This window comes from Vicia villosa, unplaced genomic scaffold, assembly GCF_029867415.1.
Source record: "Vicia villosa cultivar HV-30 ecotype Madison, WI unplaced genomic scaffold, Vvil1.0 ctg.000441F_1_1, whole genome shotgun sequence".
NCBI classification, from domain to species: domain Eukaryota; kingdom Viridiplantae; phylum Streptophyta; class Magnoliopsida; order Fabales; family Fabaceae; genus Vicia; species Vicia villosa.
In genome coordinates, this window is record NW_026705209.1 from 97,475 (window position 1) to 124,388 (window position 26,914).

Here is a 26,914-nt window from a genome sequence, read left to right on the forward strand (position 1 = left end):
TGTTGCAAATTCATCTTGAGGCTCTGCAGCTTTGGTGTTGCTAATATTCTTCTTGAGGTTGCCGTTTAGATGGTTTTTTTTTTGCCTTTGGTTTTATGCTCTTATGTTGTCTGCGATGTTCGGTGTTTTTGCTGTAGCTGTTGACGCGGGAAGGCAACCGCTTTGCTGGAAGAATATATTTTTGTTGGAGCTGATGGGTGCAAGAAATTGTTATAGTTGTTATCCTGTTTAGGGTATTGTTTAGTTTTGGGGGTATGTTGCCTCTGTCAAGTTGATTGGTAGCCTAGTATTGGGTGTGAAAGAATTACGCAAGTATGTATTGGTGTTTTTCGATGATATTCTTATGCATAGCCCTTCACTGTCTTTGTATTTACAACACTTAGGAGATGGATTACGTTGGTCAATGGTCATACTATATCCAAACAAGGGGTGGAGATGGATAAATCCAAAATGCAAAATCCAATGGTCAATGGTCAATGGTCAGTCACTAAAACAGCTTCGTAGTTTCTTAGGCTTATCGGGTTACTATCGACGTTTCATTCGTAGTTTTGCTATGATTGCTTCACCATTGACTGCTTTATTAAAGAAAGATGCTTTTATATGGTCGCCTGCAGCAACAGATTCATTTACTACATTCAAAAGTGCAATTACATCTGCACTTGTCCTAGTTCTTCCTGATTTCCAATTGCCCTTCAGATTGGAGACCGATGCCTCGGGATCAGGCATTGGTGCAGTCCTTAGTCAGGAACCATCCTGTTGCATATTTATCAAAGAAACTGTTCAAGAATGCAAAAACAATCAGCCTATGTCTGAGAACTGTATGCTATAACAGAGGCTTTGGCCAAATTTCGCTACTACCTGATTGGCCACAAGCTTTTCATCAAGACGGATCAACGCAGTCTTAAATCACTTACTGAACAATCTATTCCGACCCCAGAACAGTAGCATTGGCTTCACAAATTCCGGGCCACAACTTCACCATTGAGTACAAACCAGGAGTGGATAATATTGCAGCTGTCAGCCTCTCGCGTTCTTTCTATTGGGCTCTGTCGGTACACACGCCGCAACTGATCTCTATCATTCATTCTGCTTTGACTGAGGATGCTATACTGGCGGAAATCCAGAATCAATGTTTATTGGGCACATGTATATCAGGGAGTTTGTGTCTCAATGCTTGATTTGCGGTTATGAATAAGGACAAAAGTGATATTACCATAACTAATTCTCATTATGAGAATGGACAGGTGGCAGATGATCATGAAATCAAGGAGCAAGAACGTGGGATGAGAGTGAAAACTTGTAACAAAAAGTACGTTGAGGGGTTTGTTAAATAGGAAGAGAATCACCAATGATTAGGTGTGGAATTTAGTGGTGAAAACCTGACACCCTTCTCCCTTGCTGAAGCTTATGCTTTTCTGAATCCTTCCTTAAATTCCATGTACTATTTCTGCAATTAGTTTACCTTTTCCATCATTTCATTACTGAGTAATAATTGTACTGTTGCATTGCAGTGATTAAAGTACAATTTCCAACTTACTTCCTATTCCGTTGAGTTACGTTATTAATTCATAACATTTTCCAACAAGCTAAACACTCAACAACATTACCAGCTGGATTACTTCAACCTCTGCCCATTCCACAACAAATTGGGAAGATTTGTTGAGATGGATTTTATTACGAGACTGCCACCGTCTAATTCTTATATTGTGATTCTTAGGTTGTGGATCGCTTATTTAAATATAGTCATTTCGTTCCCTTCAAGGCTGACTATAACAGTTACAAAGTCGCAGAGGTTTTCCTGTACACAGTGATAAAACTTCATAAGTTTCCTAAGACGATTGTGTCTGAACGGGATTTTGTGTTTACTAGCCAATTTTGGGAACATTTACTCAAATTCAGTTGTACAACACTGGCTATGAGCATGACATACCACCATCAAATGGATGTTCAATCTGAAGCTGTTAACAAATGTTTAGAGCTGTATCTTAGATGTTTCACTAGTCAAACTCCTGGCGTGTGGTCCAAGTTACTACCATGGGCAAAATATTGGTTCCGTACTTCATTTCACTTGCTCCAACCTACTGCAAAAATGCACCCTGTGTTCCATGTTTCTGCATTGAAATTATGCAAGGGTGATCACTCTACACCACTGCTACCTCTCCTTCTTTGAACAACACGTGACATGCAGCACATGACGTAATAAAGTTTTTCTCTTTATAAAAAGATACCACAACTTCTCGTCTGCTTCATGAGTTCACATCAATGGAGTTTTGTAGCAATGTTTCTCACATAAATTCACTTCATTTTCTGTTTGGAATTTTCACTCTCTGTGTTCTTCTTTAATCAGAATCATCAGCAAGCCCGAGTCATTTTTGTTAACAATGGATTAATGAAAATTGACACTAAGCAAAATATTGCTAGGAACTTGTTCCATTTTTGTACGAAGCGGTGGAACGGAGTTTTCCTTACATCACAAAGTGGACTAAATGACATCTGCTTCATACCACGAGGAAAATTTCGTTCGACTATTTGAACAACAATGTTGGCAATATTTTGCTTGGTCTCCATTTTTGTTGATTCTTTATTTTCTTCATAAGATGTGAACAAGGTATGAATCTTTTCCTTTTTTCAATTGGAAATTCCTTAATCAAATCTTTTGTTTTGGCAGGGCTCAACGAAAAGCTCTAATTTGCCCATTAGGTATGATTTCCAATCCATAACTCTACTCTTATTATAAAAATTAGACTGGTGTGAATACTTTCACACTCGGCATTGAGTTCTGGAAGCTAACAGCGTCTTCTGTTTTGTGCCATCATTGGTCACAAATTTAATGAGTAGTTTTAACTTCTAAGACACTGGAATTTTTGGAAAAACTCCTTGTGAGTGTTACTTGACATATATTTTTTTTTCTACACTTGTTTTGATTCCATGATTTCATTAAATGTGTATAAATTATAATCTGAACAAGGATGTTAAAAAATCCTCTATATTTGTGGCATTAGCTATCAACTTTATATTGTGTTTCCAAATGTGTTATGGGTTCCAAGTCAAAATGAATGCTGAAGTTGCGAAGAAAAATTTCTGAATTGTGTGCCATAACTTTGTGGAAAGGTTCCCAATTGAGTGCTACAGTCTTTCTGGAATACTGTTTTTTTAATCATGCAAATTGTTTTTGCATTGTGTGTCATGATTCTGCAAGTAAAAGGTTTTCTTTTGCAACATATAGTCTTATGGAAACAGAAAGTGTAAGGTGAATGTTAGCATGTTTGGCATCTGATGTAGCATATGTTTGCTTGCGTGGCGGCTGACGTGGTACATGTGCATCACCAAAGTAATAAAAAATCCCAGAAAAAATCTAAATTTTTTCCTACCCTTGGAATCAAACCCAAGTTGTATCATTTGGAGATCAAATCATGAACCACTAAACTATTCTTTGTTCCTTATTTACATTTACAAATTGGAAATTTATTAACGTTTCTTTACTCTTTATTTCAGATCCAATATTGCTAATTCTTCTTCTTATATTAGTATCTTCTTATACTTACTAAACTTTGAGACATGCCATCTAATTTTAGGTGTCAATTACCATATTTCATAGAATTACACAAGGTAAGCATATAAACGAGTGAAGGCAATGAGTTGGTAATATGAATGTATGAACCAAATTATAGTAATATGAAAGGGAAACTTGAAAAAGAGGCGTTGATCAATAAAATTAACTTCCCAAGCTTAAACTTGGTTGTTTAGTTCCAATCTACTTTCAGTGATAAATATGCAAAAGCAAAAATTTCTACAAAGCATACAAACAACATCTGCATATATTAAGAAAATTTCTTTGCCAACCTCCCAACCTTCTAGTTCACCTCTGGTGAAAAACCCAAACTACCCCTGACTTCGGAAATGAACTTCCGAACTGCATGAAAAAGGTGTTTTCGGAAGTTCATCTCCGAAAGCGCTTTTTTTTATTTTAAAAATTGTCTTATTTCGGAAGTTCATTTCCGAAACCACAATTTCGGAAATGAACATCCGAAATAAGACACGTTCTGCAGATTAAGCAGAACACTCCCCCTCCCCCATTCATTTACCCTAATCCAACATCAAACAACACCAAAGGCGAAATTTTATTAAAAGACTTCCAAGGCAACATCAAAGGCTCCAACAAACTTCCTATACTACATTAAAAAGCACTCCAACCTCTTCAATCGGTAAGCATTTTGAGTTTTAGATCTATGCTTAAAATTGATATTGTTAGAACAAGATTTGTTCTGATCAATTATCTTAGTTTTGATGATAACAATAATATGAATTTTGCTTAAGATAATATGGTACTCTAATCCAATGCAATTTCCCTTTCAGGAAATATATAAAGAGTACGCATAATTCAGCGCTCAGAAGCTTTGTCTCAAATGGTTCAGCATGCAACATCAGAACATGGTCTGGCAAGACATCAGAAGATGGTCGAAGCAGAATCAGAACATGGGTCTATGGAAGCATCAGAAGAACATGAGATCAGAAGCACTGAAGCTCAGAAGATGGTATCACGCTCAGAAGCACTTCAAGGTCAGAAGATCAGAAGATGCTATGCACCAAGCTGTTTGACTCTGATGATATTCAAACGTTGTATTCACAAACATCAGATCAGAAGAAAGTACAAGTGGCAAGCTACGCTGACTGACAAAAGGAACGTTAAAAGCTACTAAAGGCTACGTCAGTAGACACAGCGTGAACAAGGCTCGAGGTAGTTGACAAAAGCGTATAACATTAAATGCGATGCTGTACGGAACACGCAAAGCATTAAATGCATCCAACGGTCATCTTCTCCAACGCCTATAAATATGAAGTTCTGATGAGAAGCAAGGTTAACGATCCTGAACAAATACAATTCAAATTAACTTGCTGAAACGCTGTTCAATCTAAACTCAGAATCTTCATCTTCATCAAAGCTCACTACATTGCTGTTGTAATATATTAGTGAGATTAAGCTTAAACGTTAAGAGAAATATCACAGTTGTGATTATCGCTTTTAAGAAGCATTTGTAAACTCTTAGAATTGATTACATTAAGTTGTAAGGAACTAGAGTGATCGTGTTGATCAGAATACTCTAGGAAAGTCTTAGGAGTGAACTAAGCAGATTGTAACTAGAGTGATCGTGTTGATCAGTAGACTCTAGAAAAGTCTTAGAGGGTATCTAAGCAGTTGTTCCTGGAGTGATCAGTGTGTGATCAGAAGACTCTGGAAGACTTAGTTGCTGACTAAGTGGAAAACCATTGTAATCCGTGCGATTAGTGGATTAAATCCTCAGTTGAGGTAAATCATCTCTGCGGGGGTGGACTGGAGTAGTTTAGTTAACAACGAACCAGGATAAAAATAACTGTGCATTTATTTTTATCTGTCTAGTTTTTAAAGCTACACTTATTCAAACCCCCCCTTTCTAAGTGTTTTTCTATCCTTCAATTGGCATCAGAGCGCCGGTTCTAAGGTGCAAGCACTTAACCGTGTTTAGAAAAGATTCAGGAAGAGAAAAACGCTTCGGTAAAAGATGGTTGATGAAAGTGAAAAGTCTACACCTACACCTGCATCTACATCTGGCTCTGCTGAGCAATACAACGGTAACAATGGTTATACTAGACCGCCGGTATTTGATGGTGAAAACTTTGAATACTGGAAAGATAAACTGGAAAGTTACTTTCTGGGTCTAGATGGTGATCTATGGGATCTTCTGATGGATGGTTACAAACATCCAGTAAATGCCAGTGGCGCAAAGCTGTCAAGGCAAGAAATGAATGATGATCAAAAGAAGCTTTTCAGGAATCATCACAAATGCAGAACTGTTTTGCTGAATGCTATCTCTCATGCTGAGTATGAGAAGATATCTAACAGGGAAACGGCCTATGACATATATGAGTCCTTGAAAATGACTCATGAAGGAAATGCTCAAGTCAAGGAGACTAAAGCTCTAGCTTTAATCCAGAAGTATGAAGCCTTCAAGATGGAGGATGATGAAGACATTGAAAAGATGTTTTCAAGATTTCAAACTCTTACTGCTGGATTGAGAGTTCTTGACAAGGGATACACCAAGGCTGATCACGTAAAGAAGATCATCAGAAGCTTACCCAGAAGATGGGGTCCTATGGTGACTGCATTCAAGATTGCAAAGAATCTGAATGAAGTTTCTCTGGAAGAGCTTATCAGCGCCTTGAGAAGTCATGAAATAGAGCTGGACGCAAATGAGCCTCAAAAGAAAGGTAAGTCTATTGCATTAAAATCTAATATCAAGAAATGCACTAACGCTTTTCAGGCTAGAGAAGAAGATCCTGAAGAATCAGAATCTGAAGAAGAAGATGAACTGTCCTTGATCTCCAGAAGGCTAAATCAACTCTGGAAGACCAAGCAAAGGAAGTTCAGAGGCTTCAGAAGTTCAAGGAAATTTGAACGTGGAGAATCTTCTGATGAAAGAAGATTTGACAAGAAGAAGGTCATGTGCTATGAATGCAATGAGCCTGGGCACTACAAGAATGAATGTCCAAATCTTCAGAAGGAAAGTCCCAAGAAAAAGTTTCATAAGAAGAAAGGTCTTATGGCAACCTGGGATGAGTCAGAAGATGATTCAGAAGATGAGCAAGCCAACTGTGCGCTGATGGCGACAGAAGATGACGGATCAGAATCTACATCAGAATCAGATTCTGAAGAGGTATTTTCTGAACTTACTAGAGATGAGTTAGTTTCCGGTCTAACTGAACTTCTGGAACTCAAGTCTCAGATTAGTCTCAAATACAAAAAGCTGAAAAAGCAATTTGAATTTGAAACAAAGAAGCTTGAGTTGGAGAATTCTGAATTAAAAGAAAAACTTTTAAAATTATCCAATAATGTTGGATCTCCTTCTGATTCAGAAAAATCCACTCCTAGTCTAAACCATATTCTGAAAGAATATGATTTAAGTTTCAGAAAGTTCTTATCTAGAAGTATTGGCAGAAGTCAGCTAGCTTCTATGATATATGCTGTGTCTGGAAACAAAAGAGTTGGCATTGGTTTTGAGGGTGAAACCCCATACAAACTTGAACCTGTTGATGAAATGAAAATCACATACAAGCCATTGTATGATCAGTTCAAGTATGGCCACTCTCATGATATTAGACACACTTCACATGCTCAAAGTTTTCACATAACACACACCAAAAAGCATGTGACACAACCTAGGAAATATCATGAAACTCACATTAAAAATTATCATGCTGTTCCTCCTATTGCTTATAATGTTAAACCCAAGTTCAATCAGAACTTGAGGAGAACTAACAAGAAAGGACCCAAGAAAATGTGGGTACCAAAGAAAAAGACTATTTCTTTTGCAGATTCTCTTGATGACAAAGAAGATAAAAGTCAACATGACATGTCTCCTGGACTAAAGTTGATCTCAACACTTGAAGGGAAGAAAGACTGTCTTCCAAGTTCTGAATTTCTGCAGATACAATTTTGTCGTATCAGAAGCTGTAGAACAAAGAAGTGAATCTCCAGAAGCTGTGTACATCAGAAGTAATGAATCAGAAGATCATTCAGATTTATATCAGCACACTTCAGAAGAAGTGTTTCCAGAAGAGAAAGTTAATCAGACAAGAAGCTGTGATTAGAATCTGAAGGCGTAAAGTCTATTCTGAAATTTACAGCTGTCATCTATTATCTGATGGTGAACACGTGTCTGTACGGTTAGTACAAAGCGTGCAGTTGAAAAGACGCCGACCTAGGTAACTGTTTTAAATCATTTCATTTACCACGTTCTCTCTCCTCACGTCACTCATCATTTAATAAAATTGATTTCCTTTGATTCTGGAACTGTTCAATTTATATTTCTTATTATTCTCCCTTTCAAATCCGTCTCTATATATTCTTTTCAAATCATATCTTACATCTTTTTCGCTCCCTTGTCTCTCTCTCTCTCCTTGCATTCTCTCGTTTGAAAAGTTCTTAGCCGTTTTCTAAAAAAAAACCCTAATCGAAAACCCAGTCCGTTCTTCTTGTTCGTTTTTGTTCATTCTGCATCCATGGCTGCTTTCTCATCCCAAAATGCTGAGTCATCTGTTCCTCATCATCTCCAAGAAGAAACTTTGCAACTCACTCCTGTTGTTGCATGCTCCATTCCTAAAGATGAATTGGAAGTTCTGTGTGAACTCATGGTTGACTTTGACAACCTTGAAGAAAACCAATTCCACCTTAAAGAAGACATCATCTTTCAAGGATGGACCTCGTTGTTCGCTGAGTTTGTTGGTCCAGTTTATCCGGACCTTGTCAAGGAGTTCTGGGTACATGCTGTGGTTGCTCCAAAATCTATAATTTCTTTCGTTCATGGAAAGTTTGTTGTTATTACTGAAAACATTCTAAGAATGATGTTTGACCTGAAAAACCCTGAAGGGGTTTTTGAGTTGGATCAAAGGGCAGATATGGGAGATGTTCTATCCACTCTTTATCCAAATGTCAAGAAAACAAAATATGTCAAGGAATTGAGAGATGTCTACAGAATCTGGGCAAAGATCCTTCTTGGGTGTTTCTACCATAGGAAATCAACACATGCCTCGGATTTCATCAGTAATGATCAAAGGTATATTCTTTATTGCATTGCCACTCAGAAGAAGGTTGATGCAATTTACATTATCTTCAACCACATGTGGAAAGCAGTAAAGGATTCCAGAAACGCTTTCAGAAAAGAAAATGGTGGAACAATCATTCCTTTTGGTAGAATTATTACAAACCTTCTGGTGCATTCCAAGATTGTTGAGAGTCTGGAGTCTGAAGGTATTATCAAAGACCTTGCTGTCACCTCTGGAGTCTGTCTGAATGCTTTTTCTTTGAAAAAGATGAAAATTATTGACACTATCCTCAAAGTTCCTAAACCTCTTGCTGGAACAAGAATCAGAAGAAAACCAGTACTAGCTGACTTTGAAACCTTCTTCAATAATGAGGTACCTGATGTCAGAACTAAGTATCTGAAGTCACAAAAAGAGGATAAGAGTTTTAAAGATCAAGACAAAGGTGCTCCTATTAAAGTGAATCGTAAGAAGGAAGAAAGGACCAAAAGAAAGTTTGATCATCCTGCTGCTACCACCAATAAAGAAATGGTCCCAGAAGAAGTCATAGCAAAGGTTGCTAAGGCTGTCTCTGCTGATTTTGAGAAGAAAAAGAAGGAAGCTGAGAAAAAGATGAGGAAGTCTAACAACAATGCTGAGATTGTTGAAGTTGTTGAGAAGAAGAAAATCGGAAAAAGAAAGTTGATTCTTCAAGAATCTGATGAAGAAAATATCTCTCAAGAGGCTGAGAATCAACCAGAAGTTCTGGCATATGTCAGAAGGAAAGAAATCGCTAGCGGCAAAACAAAGATCTTTGAAGAGCCGAAGAGTAAGAAGCAAAAGAAGTCTGAGGATGTGGCCAAAGCTCTTCTGAGAAGTTCCAAAGGTATATGCATTTCTGAACCTAATTCTGTTCCTGCTGTTTGTTCAGAAGCTACACCAATAGAGGTTGTCCCTACACCTGAACCAGAAATAGCCACATCAGAATCACCTGTTTTTGTCCGCGTTCTTACACCTCCATCTACTCCTATAATCATTCCTTCCTCTCCACCTACCATAAATGCTGTTCTGGATATACCACCCCTTCAAACTCTCTTTCCATCTCAACCTTCTCTCAATGCCACTCTTGAACATACTCCCTCCACCTCTCAAAACAATCCTTGTGATTCTCCTTTTCCAACCTCTGCATCACATGAGCAGCTGCTCCGTGATTGCAACTACACTCCCAAGCCTCGTCCTGAAGCTGAAGTGGTAGTGTTAGATTCTGATACTGAAGCAGAATCTTCTTATAGGTTGGATAGAGAACCTCATCCGTACTTCACTTCCAAACCTGCCTTTTCAAAAACCCAAATAAAATCCCGCCCCGTATATCCTATTGGTGTAGTTTTTGAAAACATAAAGAGGAATCTCAGAAGTACCTTTGATACTCTCAGAATCGCTGAAAGTTCTGGATTGAATGATGTTGCTATGCGGAACTTCTGGAGGATCTTTCGCAGAGAATCAGATGCTCTGTTTTTAGAACTTCAGGAAGCCTGTGTAGCTGCTGCCCCACGGCCTCGTGGAATTCTGAGGAATTATGAAGACTTCTGGTTTGCTCGTCTCAAAGGAAGATATCTTTTGGAAGAGAAGCCATTCTTGGATGAGATGGACCAATTAAGGTTGGCTGCTGAAATGGAAGCAAATCCATGCAGGGATATGGTTATCTTTATTCCTAAACACCCTGTTCTGCTCGGAGATTTCAAGACTCTCTTTGACTTTCTGAGGGAAAACCCTTCTAAGAAAGACCCAAGCTTGGTCATTCCAGAAGTTGTTGACCCACCAGAAGTTGAAGGTCCCTCTGCTCCAAGGAATCTAGCTGCCATTCTTCAGGCACTTGAGAATGGAGACTCGGAAATTCCTGCTGCAGAATATGGAGATGCTTCTATGCAAGAAGCAGATGCTGAAGATCATGTTGCTAAAACTGTCCCTGTTGAGGAAATTCCTGCAAATGATCTATCTATGGAAGCTGCAGATCAACATGCCATTCCTGTGGTTGAAAGCGGTGAAGCTTCTTCTGATGAATCTTCTCGTCTTGCAAGGACTCTAGAAGAAATTCAGAAGAGACAGGATGAGCAAAGTTCACTCAATGCTGAGTATAGTGCTTTCATGGTGAGGCAAGAAGGACACAACAATATGGTTCAAGAGATGCTGACCAAGATCTTGTCAAGACTAGGGCCATCTTAGATTGAGTCTGTGTTGTTTCTTTCCTTTCGTTGCATCTGTCTTTGTGCATCTGATCTTTCCCATCTTCATGTACTTCTGTACCTGCTGTTTGAACTTCAATGAAATCAACTTCTTCCTCCATGTGTTTCTTTTTGTTTATCTCTGAATCTTTTTTGTTTTTTGATGGTATGACAAAAAGGGGGAGAAAGATAAATGATAAATGATTTGATTTAATCAGTTGCATTCACTAACAAGAACTGCAAGTTCTATATGGTTTAAGTGTTTTGCAGGTATAAAGAAGTGAAGAAAATCTTCAAAGCAAACACAAGAAGCAAAACCATGGAAACTGAAGCAAGCTGAGTGCTATCAAGCTTCAGAGATCAGAAGCAAGAAAGAAGAATGAATCAGAAGCACTGATAATAGAATTTGATCTATACTTGTCTATTTGTTCTGACAAAATTCTATTTGCTCTGATACATATAATGTTATGGCTCTTATACATTATTTGTTCTGATACATTATTTTAGCCTATATGGCTCTGATTCATATAATGTGTTCAAACATACATTTTATGTTCTAACTCGTTCATGCTGACTTTTGTCGTTTAGTTTTTGTTCTGTAACATTTCAGGATGTAGAGATGCTCAGATGATGCTCTGGTACATTCAACAATGTTCTGATACAAATCTAGCATGAAGTGATGTTGGTAGAAATTCAAAGCTCTGAAGCTATCCGAGGGAAGCAGAAATCAGAAGCTGCGAATGTTCTAAAGATCCAGAAAACTCAAGTTCTGAAGCTGTCCTGAATGGAAGCAGAAATCAGAAGCTGTGAATGTTCAGAAGATCAAAGAAATTCAAGTTCTGAAGCTGTCCTGAATGGAAGCAGAAATCAGAAGCTGTGAATGTTCAGAAGATCAAAGAAATTCAAGTTCTGAAGCTGTCCTAGATGGAAGCAGGAATCAGAAGCTGTGAGTGTTTAAAGGATCTAAAGAAATTCTAGTTCTGAAGCTGTCCTATGGAAGCAGAAGTCAGAAGCTATGAATTCTCTGAAGACAAGAAGCTTATATGATCGTCTCTACCGAAATAATCAGGGAAGTCTTTTATTAAAGTTCTTCGAGTATTTATTTCAGGGGGAGATTATTTATCTCAGGGGGAGATTGTTAATCTCAGGGGGAGACATATTCATATGCTTATGCTATAGCTGTGTAATTTGTCTTTTGCCTACTATTCTTTCTGATCGCAAATTCATATCATTTATATATGTTTTTGTCATCATCAAAAAGGGGGAGATTGTTAGAACAAGATTTGTTCTGATCAATTATCTTAGTTTTGATGATAACAATAATATGAATTTTGCTTAAGATAATATGGTACTCTAATCCAATGCAATTTCCCTTTCAGGAAATATATAAAGAGTACGCATAATTCAGCGCTCAGAAGCTTTGTCTCAAATGGTTCAGCATGCAACATCAGAACATGGTCTGGCAAGACATCAGAAGATGGTCGAAGCAGAATCAGAACATGGGTCTATGGAAGCATCAGAAGAACATGAGATCAGAAGCACTGAAGCTCAGAAGATGGTATCACGCTCAGAAGCACTTCAAGGTCAGAAGATCAGAAGATGCTATGCACCAAGCTGTTTGACTCTGATGATATTCAAACGTTGTATTCACAAACATCAGATCAGAAGAAAGTACAAGTGGCAAGCTACGCTGACTGACAAAAGGAACGTTAAAAGCTACTAAAGGCTACGTCAGTAGACACAGCGTGAACAAGGCTCGAGGTAGTTGACAAAAGCGTATAACATTAAATGCGATGCTGTACGGAACACGCAAAGCATTAAATGCATCCAACGGTCATCTTCTCCAACGCCTATAAATATGAAGTTCTGATGAGAAGCAAGGTTAACGATCCTGAACAAATACAATTCAAATTAACTTGCTGAAACGCTGTTCAATCTAAACTCAGAATCTTCATCTTCATCAAAGCTCACTACATTGCTGTTGTAATATATTAGTGAGATTAAGCTTAAACGTTAAGAGAAATATCACAGTTGTGATTATCGCTTTTAAGAAGCATTTGTAAACTCTTAGAATTGATTACATTAAGTTGTAAGGAACTAGAGTGATCGTGTTGATCAGAATACTCTAGGAAAGTCTTAGGAGTGAACTAAGCAGATTGTAACTAGAGTGATCGTGTTGATCAGTAGACTCTAGAAAAGTCTTAGAGGGTATCTAAGCAGTTGTTCCTGGAGTGATCAGTGTGTGATCAGAAGACTCTGGAAGACTTAGTTGCTGACTAAGTGGAAAACCATTGTAATCCGTGCGATTAGTGGATTAAATCCTCAGTTGAGGTAAATCATCTCTGCGGGGGTGGACTGGAGTAGTTTAGTTAACAACGAACCAGGATAAAAATAACTGTGCATTTATTTTTATCTGTCTAGTTTTTAAAGCTACACTTATTCAAACCCCCCCTTTCTAAGTGTTTTTCTATCCTTCAGATATTAGGGTGTTTACAAATAGGAAAATATGTATTAGGTTAGGTTGGTACTGGTATTTAGGATGTTTAGAATGTGTAGACATAGGTTTAAAGTTTGATTTTGGGGTCTGCCATTGTAGGTTGCAGAAAAGCTCTGCGCAGGGGTGTTTCGGAAGTTCATTTCCGAAAACACCTCCATCCCATTTTCGGAAATGAACTTCCGAACTGTATCAGAAGTGCATTTTTTTTGTTTTTTCATTTGTCTCGCATATTAATCGATTTCGATTGTTTACAGGAACATGTCAGGCAACCAGCCAGCACGCATCAGACAGGGCAGGGAGTCCCAGACTGCGTCGGCTAGACGCGAACGGGCGGCGGCGCAGCTGGCTTCGACACACGGGCGGGGCCGGGGACGCCGTGTGCGCGTTCCACAGGACTTGGTGGAGAGTTCATCTGCTTCAGGCTCTAGGAGTAGGCTGGCTCGGGTATCTTCTTCCCGCCAGCGAGAGGAGGAGGATGAGGATGAGGAGGAGGAGGTCATACCGGATGTTGACCCTCCAGTCGGGGAGGAGGAGGAGCAGGAGGAGCAGGAGGATAGCTATCCGGGAGGGCCTTTTGACACTTCCCTGCTGATTCACTACCAGGATCACGTCGCTCGGCGGATCTGGGAGGGAGAGGTATTTTTTTAACTTAGCCGTTTATTTGTCACCATTTTTTATAATTTTACCGTTTATTTCTCGCTTATTTGTTTTTTTTTGTAACAGGAGAGAGAGCCATTGAAAATGGTGAACCACTCCAGGAAGATTTTCGGTCTGTTTAAACCAGCAGCTCAGTGGTTTAACGACCTTGTGCGAGAATCAGGGCTTAGCGGGCTCTGCATGACCGGGTACACCACCATCAACACCGGCATGCAGGGGGCATTTGTGGAGCGTTGGCACAAGGAGACGTCTTCTTTCCACTTGCCGGTGGGGGAGTTGACGATCACCTTGCATGACGTCCAGTGTCTTCTCCACCTGCCTATTAGGGGGGCGCTGTTGCACCACTCCAGGATCCAGAGGGTCGAGGCCATTGAGTGGATGATGCACTATTTGGGCCTGCCGCACGAGGTAGCTCACTTTGAGTGCGTCACGACTTGTGGGCCTCATGTCCGGTTCACTACACTGAGCATCTATTTTGAGTTCCACCTGGACACGGCGGCCGAGGCCGAGCAGGAGGATAACGACCTATTCAGGGAGTACCACCACGGCTGCGCTCTCCGGTGCTGGTACATGCATGTGGTAGGCGCTGCATGCTTTGTGGACAAGAGTGCCAGGTACGTCGACGTGGCCTACCTCCGCTATTTCATGGACCTGGATACCGTTCACCAGTGGAACTGGGGGTCAGCTACTCTGGCATATCTCTACCAGAAGCTGAATGAGGCCTCCAACTGGAGGACGAGGCAGTTAGTCGGATCCTGCACACTGCTTACGGTACGTTTTATTTTAATACATTATCGTATTTATTTATTTATATATGTTTCGTATTTAATTTTAATACATTATCTTGTTTCTGTTTCAGAGCTGGATCATCTCCTACTTCTCCCGCATCCACGGCTTTCACATCGATCCTGCGTACGTGGACGCCATGCCCAAGGCCGCCAGATACGCTCTCCAGAGGGGGAACGATGCGGTGGGACCATACCGTCTGTACTTGGACCGCACGATGCACGACGACGTCACCTGGAGGCCGTTCGTCGACTACGCTCAGATTGTCCCCTTTGACGGCATTGCTCTATATTCAGGCTGGTTGGCATGCGGGACCGGCATCATGGTTCAATATCTCCCTGAGCGGTGCATGTGTCAGTTCGGATTCCTGCAGCGGATACCCAGGTCACCCTTTGAGGCTGCTCCCGACACTGTGACCCGAGTGCAGCTCACTGCCATATGGTAGCATTGGGAGGATCATGTGGTACCGCTGGAGTACCGTCTCACTCGGGTCACCCAGGACTGGCACAGTGAGGAGGGATACGTCACATGGTTCTACCGGGTGTCACATCCTCTTCTGAGACCCGACATTCCCGGCGCTCCTAGGCCAGCACACGAGGAGATCCTGGAGAACCAGCAGGCCGAGGATGATCACGCCATTGATCTCATGCCGATCTGCCAGCGGATATCGATGATTGGGCGGGACGCGTTGGATCGAGGTATCGTGGAGCAGGGCGGTCCAGAGGCAGTCGCGGTGATGGAGATGATCGTCCTTGATGCGGACCGTGCGGCGACATACACGCGGCAGAGGAGGTCTCAGGGCGAGAGGTTTAGGCACACCCAGTAGTGGTCGGGTTTATATATTTTTTGTTATCGGATTGTATCTTTAGCACACTATTTTTATTTTTTTCGGTTTGTATATATTATTTTCATCGGATTAGTATTTTTTTTTGTTTATTTATCATATTAGTATTTTCAGTTTATCTATTGCTTATTTTATTTGGCGTTTGCGTTTAATTAAAATGCGAGACTGTTATGAAAAAACATAAAAAAAAACACAGTTTCTGCATAATTCGGAAGTTCATTTCCGAAGACACCCCCCATGAGGTGTTTTCGGAAGTTCATCTCCGAAGACACCCCCCATGGGGTGTTTTCGGAGATGCACTTCCGAATTAAGGAAATTTTTTAAAATAAAAAAGCGCTTCGGAAGTTCATTTCCGAAGCAGGGGTATTTTGGGATTTTCGCTGGGGGTGACCCCCATAGGGAGGTGGCCAAAGAAAAAACCTATATTAATGTGGGACAAAATCTTTTTCCTTCCATACCCATTTTGAAGAAGTACTGTGCAGCCAAGGCAAGCTTAGAAACCTGTCCGATAATACTCAAATTTCACAATGAAAGCCTAATTTCTACGCTACATGGATGCAATGCTATTATTCCTATTGTGCATATATTAGAAACTAGAAAGTTAGCAAAGATTAGTCGTATACCTTAGTTATACCATTTCAAACAATATGTGATAGTTCATTAGCTACAAGTGAAAAATTAAGGACCAAGTTAATCTTGAGAATAATGGGTATAATAAAGAAGTTGTTAAGAATAAATATTGAATGATGATGAGAATATGCTAGCTAAATTATTGATATTTCATCAAATCTATATCCACAAGTAAAAAACAAAGGAGTTAAGTTGTGTTTTGAGAAAAGTTTATGGTTAACTCAATATGTAAAAGATGTAGATTGTAATCATTATAACATTCTTACGTTTGTCCATACAGTTAAATTACGCTTTAACTGCTTGTCAATTATCACCTTATCTGTACCAGAAGTGGAAGAAGAAGAATGAGCAAAGTGGAAGAAGAAGAATGAGCAATATTGGATTGAAAGGAGTAAAGAAAAGTTAATAAATTTCTAATTTTTAAATTTCAGCAACAAATGTAGAGTAGTTTAGTGGTTCATGATTTGTTCTACAACTGGCACAACTTGGGTTTGATTCTAAGGGGAGGATTTTTTTTATAGATTTTTTCTTGGTTTTTTGATTACTCTGGTGATGCAAATGACCATGTTAGACGCCACGCAAACAAATGCCACATTGGATGCCATGCAAGCTAACACTGACGCCGTTTGTTAAAATTAGACGGAAAGGACATAAATGATACCGTTTGAAGACATAAGGGACTACAATGGTCATTTTAAAAATTAAAGGAATAAAATGGATCCCAAAGTAAAGTTAAGGGACTAAAAAGAGTATTTTGCCAAAAAAAAATCGAGATCAAATATATTTCGAGATTAAAATGAATGCTTTTACTACTTAAAAAACGATATTAGCTACAAAACAATATTCTAATTTTGTTAATTATTGCTTTTGGACTGCATTACGTGGCTATTTAAGTTTCAGTATTTTAAATTATTAGTCAATAAGTGGTTCCTACATTTTAGGAGAGAAAGTAGTTTTAGTTATTCCACTTCCTTATTTAGTGGAGATGTGACCGATTCTGTTTATCCCACTTCCTAGTTTAGTGATGTGGTTGTGTCATGACTCATGGGTTAAAACCCTATAAATGTTTTGTTTCAGCAAATAAAAGAATTAAATTCCCATTCCTTTCACCTACGTATTTTTCCTATATCTCTGCTGTTAACACTTTCATTTACACCATAAACCAACAAATTGGTATCACCGCTATCTTCTTACGGGACCTGTGAAAATGGAAGCTGAAGTAAGTTTCTCACGCATTGCTCCTCCCATCTTTGATGGAGACAACTATGACCTTTGGGTAGTTAAAATGGAGTCTTATCTGGAAGCATTGGACCTTTGGGAAGCCGTGGAAGAGGATTATGAAGTTCCTCCGCTGCCAGCAAATCCGACTATGGCTCAAATAAAAATTCACAAGGAGAAAAAAACCAGGAAGGCAAAGGCGAGATCATGTCTCTTCGCTGGTGTTTCACCAATAATCTTCACCAGAATCATGACCTTCAAAACACCAAAAGAAATATGGGATTATTTGAAGGAAGAATACGCTGGGGATGAGAGGATTCGAGGCATGCAAGTGCTCAACTTGATGAGGGAATTCGAGATGCAAAGGATGAAAGAGTCTGAGACAATCAAAGAATACTCAGATAAGTTACTCTCCATTGCAAACAAGGTTAGATTACTCGGAACTGAATTTACTGATTCCAGAATTGTAGAAAAAATCCTGGTTACAGTTTCGGAGAGATACGAAGCATCAATAACCACCTTAGAGAACACGAAGGATCTGTCCAAAATCACCTTAGCAGGAGTGTTACATGCCTTGCAAGCTCAGGAGCAACGGAGGCTTATGAGACAAGATCATGTGGTTGAAGGTGCTCTACCAGCCAAGCATCATGAAGTAGGAAGTACTCCAAATAACCAAAATAGAGACAAAGGTAAGAGGAGAAGTTATCCACCTTGTGAGCACTGTGGAAAATTGGGCCATCCACCGTTCCGATGTTGGAGAAGGCCAGACGCAAAGTGCAACAAGTGCAATCAGGTTGGACATGAAGCTGTGGTGTGCAAAGGAAAATCTCAACAACTTGAAGTCAATGCCCAGGTTGTTGAGCCAGATGAAGAAGATCAAATTTTTGTGGCAATGTGTTCTTCAACTATGAGAAATTCAGAATGTTGGCTGATTGACAGTGGTTGTACAAACCACATGACATATGATAAAACTCTCTTCAAAGATTTGAAGCCTACTCAAATCACAAAAGTCAGAATTGGCAATGGTGGCTACATTTCTGCAAAAGGAAAAGGAACTGTTGTGATTTCAACGAGATCAGGTATAAAAACCGTATCTGATGTTCTTTATGTGCCTGATATTGACCAAAATTTGCTCAGTGTTGGTCAATTGATAGAAAAGGGATTTAAAGTATCTTTTGAAAATCAACTTTGTCTTGTCTTTGACACCACTGGCCGAGAGATTTTCAGGGTCAAAATGAGAGGTAAAAGCTTCTCATTTGATCCAATTGAGGAGGAGGAGCAGACTGCCTATTTCACTCAAGTCAGTCCCACTGAACTTTGGCATAAGCGACTCGGTCATTGTCATATTCAAAGAATGTTGAAGATGAAGAATAAAGATATACCAACACTTTCTGATCATTTACCAAACTGTGATGCTTGTCAGTTTGGGAAACAAAACAGAAATCCATTTCCCAAAGCAGTTTGGAGAGCTACTCAAAAGCTGCAGCTCATTCACACGGATGTTGCAGGACCTCAAAGAACTCCATCATTAAATGGTAGCCTATACTTCATTCTTTTTATAGATGACTTTACGAGAATGTGTTGGATTTATTTTTTGAAGTTCAAGCATGAAGTTGCTGGAGTTTTTGTCAAGTTCAAGAAAATGGTGGAAATTCAAAGTGGCTCAAAGATTCAATTTCTACGGTCTGATAATGGCAAGGAGTACACATCAACAGAATTTAATTTATTTTGCGAAGAGGCTGGAATTGAACATCAATTGACAGCTCCTTATACTCCAGAGCAAAATGGAGTTAGTGAAAGGAGAAATCGATCGGTAATGGAGATGGCTAGATGTATGTTGCATGAGAAGGAATTACCTAAACAGTTTTGGGCAGAAGCGGCAAACACGGCAGTTTTTCTACAAAATCGACTTCCAACAAAGGCTTTGAAAGATAAAACTCCTTTTGAAGCTTGGTATGGGTATAAGCCTTCACTAACCTTTCTTAAACTGTTTGGTTGTGTTTGTTTTGTACATGTTCCAAAGGTTAAGCGCGACAAACTTGACAAGAAAGCAATTCCGGGTATTTTTGTGGGATATAGTTCAGTTTCAAAAGCCTACAAAGTGTATCATCCTCAAACCGGGAAGATGACTATCACTAGAGATGTGCACTGCAATGAAGATCAACAATGGGATTGGAAGAATCCACAAAGAACAGTTGGTTCGCTCATCAATATTGAAGATACTAACCCGGAAAAGCAAACAACTGAGTTGTGTCTGGATGAATTAGAAGATGATCCTTCCATTAGAGGCACAAGGTTGCTATCAGACATCTATCAAAGATGTAATGTAGCAATATGTGAACCTGCTTGCTGTGAGGAAGCTCTAAAAGATCCGAAATCGAAAAATGCAATGGAGGAGGAGATGTCAATGATACAAAAAAATAAAACATGGGAGCTGGTTGAAAAGCCTCGAGATAGAAAGGTCATTGGTGTTAAATGGATTTTCAGAACAAAGCTTAATGCTGATGGCTCAATCAATAAATATAAGGCCAGACTCGTCGTTAAAGGGTATGCACAAATTTTTGGCGTTGATTATTCTGACACTTTTGCACCTGTGTCCAGATTAGATACAATTAGATTGGTGTTAGCAGTTGCTGCTCAAAAGGGCTGGAAAGTATTTCAATTGGATGTCAAGTCAGCTTTTCTAAATGGAATTTTACAAGAAGAGATATATGTGGAGCAGCCAGAAGGTTTTTTGGTGCAAGGTGAAGAAGATAAAGTGTATTTGCTCAAAAAGGCCCTTTATGGGTTAAAACAAGCACCAAGGGCTTGGTACAGCAAGATAAATGACCACTTATTGAGCATAGGCTTTGTAAAAAGCTTATCCGAGTCCACTCTTTATGTGAAACATAAGGGAAAAAATATTCTCATAGTTTCCCTATATGTTGATGATCTTTTAGTGACCGGAGATGATACAAGGTTGGTTGAGCAATTCAAACAAGAAATGATGCAAGCTTTTGAAATGGAATTGAGATCAAACAAAATGTTAATGAAGTTTTCATTTGCCAGAAAAAATATGCAAAGGAAATATTGAAAAAATTCCAAATGGAGGAGTGTAAAGCTGTTTGTACACCAATGAACCAAAAAGAGAAGTTGAGCAAGGAAGACGGTGCTGATAAAGTTGATGAAGGATATTACCGGAGTTTGATTGGCTGCTTAATGTATCTTACTGCAACAAGGCCAGACATTTTATTTGCGGTAAGTCTCCTCTCCCGATTTATGCATTGTGCTAGTGAAATGCATTTAGTAGCCGCAAGACGAATATTGAGATATGTCAAAGGTACTGTTGATTACGGTGTCAAATTTGAGAGCTGCCAAAACTTCAAGTTGTATGGATTCTCAGATAGTGACTGGGCTGGATCCATTGATGACATGAAAAGCACTTCCGGTTATTGTTTCAGTCTAGGCTCTGGAGTTTTTTCATGGTGCACAAAGAAGCAGGAGACAGTAGCACAATCAACTGCAGAAGCTGAATTCATAGCAGCAAATGCAGCTGTAAATCAAGTTTTATGGTTAAAGAAGATTTTGTGTGATTTACATCTCCAACAGAATCATAAAACTGAAGTTTTTATTGACAACCAAGCAACGATTGCAATTTCAAAGGATCCGGTTTGTCATGGGAAGACTAAACATTTTAACATCAAGCTCTATTTCTTAAGAGAAATGCAGCAAAACGGAGAAGTGACTTTGATTTACTGCAGGTCAGAGGATCAATTAGCAGATTTGTTTACAAAGCCACTTCCTGTCGGCAAGTTTGAGTTTTTAAGGCAGAAAATTGGAGTTTGCAGATCCTAAAGCAAGGAGGAGTGTTAATTATTGCTTTTGGACTGCATTACGTGGCTATTTAAGTTTCAGTATTTTAAATTATTAGTCAATAAGTGGTTCCTACATTTTAGGAGAGAAAGTAGTTTTAGTTATTCCACTTCCTTATTTAGTGGAGATGTGACAGATTCTGTTTATCCCACTTCCTAGTTTAGTGGTGATGTGGTTGTGTCATGACTCATGGGTTAAAACCCTATAAATGTTTTGTTTCAGCAAATAAAAGAATTAAATTCCCATTCCTTTCACCTACGTATTTTTCCTATATCTCTGCTGTTAACACTTTCATTTACACCATAAACCAACAAATTTTATTGAGTGTTTAAAATCAAATTAAAATATCATTCATGTATTTTATCAATTTTTAAGAATAAATTATTCATATTTACATACAATTTATTTGTTTTTCATGTGTCCGTGCAACTCACAGTCACGTTTTAGTTTATATATCATATGGATATGAGTGCTGAAAGCTTAAGTTGGAAGCAACCTTGAAGAGAATTTAAAGATAGAGCTTGGAGTAAAGGACTTTCATGGAAGACTTGGTCACAAGTTTATAATAGATTTTTTAAAGACACTGGAGCTTGGAGTCAAACTTTTCTTTTTCTTTTTTCCATGTAACTTTGTACTTGTAGCTTTGTAATTAGTACCTTGAAATGTTAACTTGTATAACAAGTAACCTTGTAATGCCTTTACATTCAATAAAATTCTCCTTTCTGTTTTCAATATCAAATGCTTCTTGATCTTCAAAATATGAATGAATAAAGTAGCTTGTAATGTACAATTTGCATGTGTTTTTCTTGCAAAAATGAATGAAACCCCTTTTCTTTTGTACAATATCCACTAAATATGAAATTGATTAATGACACAAATCTTACTTATATTTGTGTTATAAAATAAATTTTAAAAAAATATTAATTTTTTTTATAATTTTATATTTTTACAAAATAACATTATTCACATTAGTTGAGTATATAAATAGGGTCAACACTACACTGTATGCGGTAGAAATAATAAAAATAGCAAAAATGTAAAAACAACTAATGGATGCTGCACTTGTCAAAAAGTAAAATTGAATTGTACAGTAATAAATTCGGGGTAACAGTGACCTTTTACACACCATACATTTTTCTTTTGCAGAGAAAGTAAAAACAGTCATAGAAGAAAAGTGATTGGTTGGATTCACTGAGATCAAAGACGTGGATGATCGTGAGACGTTGGATTTGATAGACAAGGATTGGAAATTTAAATGGTTGAGATTTAACATTTTGTGTTTCTTTGAATAACACGTGACATGCAGCACATGACGTAGTAAAGCTTTTCTTCAGTTCTGCTTCATGAGTACACATCATTGAAGTTTTGCAGCAATGTTGTTTCTCACATAAACTCACTTCATTTTCTGTTCGGGGATTTCAGTCTGAGTTTTCGCTTAATCAAAATCATCAGCCAGCCTTAGTCAATCGGAGCCTAGTTGGAACTGAGTACCGACAAAAACAACTGCTGGAGAGGCACAGACAATAGAAAACGGGACCACGGTGTCGATAACATCCGCGAAAAACTTAAATGGTATGTTATGTATATGTTATTTCTAGTTAATTTCCGTCGTTTTTAGAACTATAGTTCCCTTTCTCCATTTTTATACAGATCTACCATCTTTGATAATTCTGAAACATTAATAAATGTATTTGCCAAATTTTTATATATACTTGATGCTTTTCTTTTTCTAGAATTTTTATTATTAAGGGTGGTGATCGGTTTTTTTTTCTGTCTTAAATGTGCAGCATGTGTTTGGTTTATCAGCGATGTGTTTTGTACTTCAACAACGACTTTGATTTTCTTGATTAATATGGTCATCTTTGGTGACCTAACAAGGTATTTAACTACTTCCTTTTGTTATTTTTAAATTAATATTTTACCAATGCCAAAGTAGAATATGATCAAAGGATATCATAAGCAATTTAGAGCTATATATCATGTCTCAGTGGCGGAGCCAGAAATTTTAGGCAGCCTGGGCAAAAACTTTATACTATTTATTATTCATCTGTTTTAATTTTCACACCTTATTTATACTAATTTTGCCCCTAATTTTATCCCTGATTTTATCTAAAAATCGACTATTACATTGGGGGAGTACAAAGAAAATAGGGATTGAGCCCGGGCGCTTGCCCGGGCTGGCTGGGCCTTGGCTCCGCCCCTGTCATGTCTATAGGAAAATATATTGAAAAAAATTCAACAATGAATGTCTTATATTTTTCTTAGTCTCTACTGCTAAGTTAAAGAAATGCAGCGGTTCTAAATTTTATACCAGTTGTAAGTTTAGTTGTTTGTGTTTGTATTTTAGGTTGTTTACATATGGATATGGTGTTTTCTCGTACGGAATATATGCGAATGCTATACCGCTGACCGTACAAACCAGTGTGACCAGCAAATATGTATATTCACCTTTTTGGGAATTTTAGGTATTCATTTTGTTGCTTTATTCTTTTCCTCATTTATAATTCATATCACTTACCAATTATATTCAATGTAGCAAATTAGTACTCCAGCAGGAAACCTGTCGCCCGACCATTTTGTGTGGGAAGTCATTTTCACAATGTACATCATTGGATTGAGACTCTCATTGTTCGTGTTTCTCATTCACAACATTCATAATTTTCTTCAAAGGTCTCGGACGAAGATAGAATGTTATTCTCTAACTTATGGTGCTTTTTTGTGTTCTAATGTGTTTCTTCCTTAAGATTGTAAAGATATTAAGTCTAAAGCAAAAGTTGGAGTAACGTGAACCTCATAGAGTAAGCTTCAAGTCAAAAAACTAAGAAAGAACATGTATTTGAAATAATTGAACTTAGATATTTTAGTGCACAAAATATTGATCTATAATGGTTCACTATTCTTGTAAATGTTTATAATGTTCCAAAAATCTTTAGGTGATAAGTTTATAGTGTCATATTATAGCTTGTTTTTGTGAACTACCACTCTTCAAAGAACGAAACAAGATATACTATGTATTCCTTAACTTCTGAAAGTTGAATGTGTTATGTTATTACTTATCTCAAGCTAATGGTTTGGTTCAATTACTATTTGAGGATGCTCCTTGTGTATTTAAGTAAATTTTGTAGCTTGTGAAACCCTGGTTAAAATCATATGCTTCTCTGATAGATAAGTGTGGCCTATTTTAAACGTTCATATATACTACAGGTAAACAAATGAGGATCATTACAATGAGAATCATTGATTTTGTTCAGTAAAAGAATGTTATTGAGTCAGTTTTGTTATTTTTTCTTGCCCAAGAGTTTGATATAGAGATTCTATTGTTATTTTTTCTTGCCCAAGTGTTTGATATAGAGATTCTAATATAATCTATAGTATATCTTATTCTAAACTAACAGAAACTACATGAGGCTAGATGCACTGATATTTGTTTAGCAACTGGAACTGACTGGATTCCAAAATCTTGGAAGATTCTCAAACTTAAGCTCTACATGAATCAGTTAGTTTTTCAAAAGTGCTTTCATTATGTTAGCATAATTTGCTTTAATTGCATTATGTTACAACATTTTATTTTTTCTTCCAATCCTAGGTAAAACAGATAGATATGTATGATATAATTGCATTATGTTAGCATAATTTGCTTTACAGTAGCAAATAGAATTCAAATGCATGTTTGTAATTTATAGTTTCTTTGGGGAAGCATACTTTTGGGAGTCTTTCAGTGTTAGACCTTACTTTTGGGGTTTAAGAGGTACATGACAGTAAGAGATGTGGCCTTAAATTGTGGTTCACTTGCATATGGAGTTTTTGGAAGGTAAGAAACGGTCAATTATTCCGCAATAAGATTTTGTAGACAGGATGGTAAAGAATATAAAAACTACCTCTTGGAATTGGCTTAACTGGTAGTAATGCCCAACAGCAAGCCTAGGCTCCTAGAGGTCCTTAAGTTTCAAGTTGTAGGTGTTGATTTCGATTTGGTCAAATCATCAACTAGAAAATGGTCTAGATGAGGAGTGCTTGTAGTGTTTCATGGGAAGCTATTGTTTTGATCATTTCAGAATCTGTTGAGGTTGGAAGGAAGTGGATTAGCAGTTCATTTTTAGGCTTCCTATAGGGAGCATTAGTATTGCACCATGGTTTCAGGCTCATCGAATTGATGTTGAATTTGGTGTTGTAAAAATTTATCTTAAGATTCTGCAGCTTCGTTTTGTTGTTGAGCAATAGAGGAGGTTATTTGAACCCGCTGGTCCACTTGCACATGGATTAATTGCTTCCCTATGGTAGGCATCTGAGTCTCAGGCACTACATCATGGGCAAAGTCTTCATCTTCTACAAGATGGTAAATCTTCTTGTAGTTGCTAGGTTCACCTGGATTAGTAATTTGTTTTTCCGTTTGTTGTTCCTCAACTATAATAGTTTTACCCTTATCTTTGTCTGATTGGTTCAGGTTGGTATTGGCTTGCTTATAGATCTTTCTATTCTCCTCCTTTCTCCTATCCATATCAAGTTGCGGATCAACCACTTTCTTCCTCTTGCACGCTTCATAAATATGACCAATGTTGTTGCACTCTTGACAGAATTCAGGCAGATTTTCATAATCAAACTTTACAAAGAACGTATAGAATTGTCTTTTAACTAACACCTTATATATCAACTCCATAGCTACGTCAATGTCCACCAAAATTCTCACGAAGTGGCAGAAAGGTTTATCAAAACAACCTTTACTACTTACAGAGTTTGTGTATAACGGTGTCCCCATACTGTTGGCAATGGTAAAAACAATTCTTGGCCTCCAATATTCTTGAGATAAACTATGTTTATCGCCATCTCTCCGATTTCAATCACAACCTTTATATCGACAATGTTGTGTTCAATAAAAGATAAGTTTTAACAATTTATACTATGAAGTCTAAGCTTCTTTGACATTTATTAGATTAAATTATATATTTATTATTAGATAAATTATCACACATTAGTTCTCTCTCTAAAAAAAATTTGGTTGATCCAACTTGAATTCTGGAGGATCATTGAATGCCTATTAATAATTGAGATGGGAATGTGAATTGTGCTCCAATATCATGTTCTAGAGAGGAGGTTCACATGTACGTCAACTAGTAGAATGTTTGGGAGGGATGAGATGTCTTTCGCCTAAAACATGAGTTTCCCCAAGTCCTTGGTTTGGGGAATGTCTCTTGTATGCTCATGTGCCTACGGTAGGAGGGAAATATGCCTAGGTTCATTAGAGTTCTATTATAGAACTGTAGCTTCATCTTGACTGTTAGAGGCGTAGTTTTTAATCTTATAATGAATAATAATGCCTTTATTATGAGTGTAAACTTGGGATTATCCAACATTAACCCACTTACTTGCTACCGTTAAAAGAATTTGTCACACTTGTTATTGAGGGTTATTATATGTCAAAGATAATCTGTACAAAATTTCACTGAGTTTATAAACTAAATCTTTTTCAAATTTATGATCTTTATACCTTAATTTAAGGGTTAATACCACTTTACCCTCGGTAATGTATGCGATTTTCACTTTACTCACTTGCAATATATATTTTTGAATGACTTTCTTCTATTTATTTATTTATTTAATTTCTCCCCTAATCGTACAAGTTAAACACTGAATCTGATGATAAATAAAAAAAAT

General features: G+C 37.9%; 1 long non-coding RNA gene across 1 annotated transcript; it reads left to right on the forward strand.

Moving 5' to 3' along the window:
* The first annotated feature begins 22,582 nt into the window (after nt 1–22,582).
* On the forward strand, nt 22,583–26,720 carry LOC131628290 (uncharacterized). Its single transcript, XR_009291737.1, has 5 exons — nt 22,583–22,834; nt 23,050–23,140; nt 23,610–23,727; nt 23,799–25,598; nt 25,707–26,720. It is a non-coding gene; the product is annotated as an uncharacterized LOC131628290 (long non-coding RNA).
* Nucleotides 26,721–26,914: the final 194 nt, after the last annotated feature.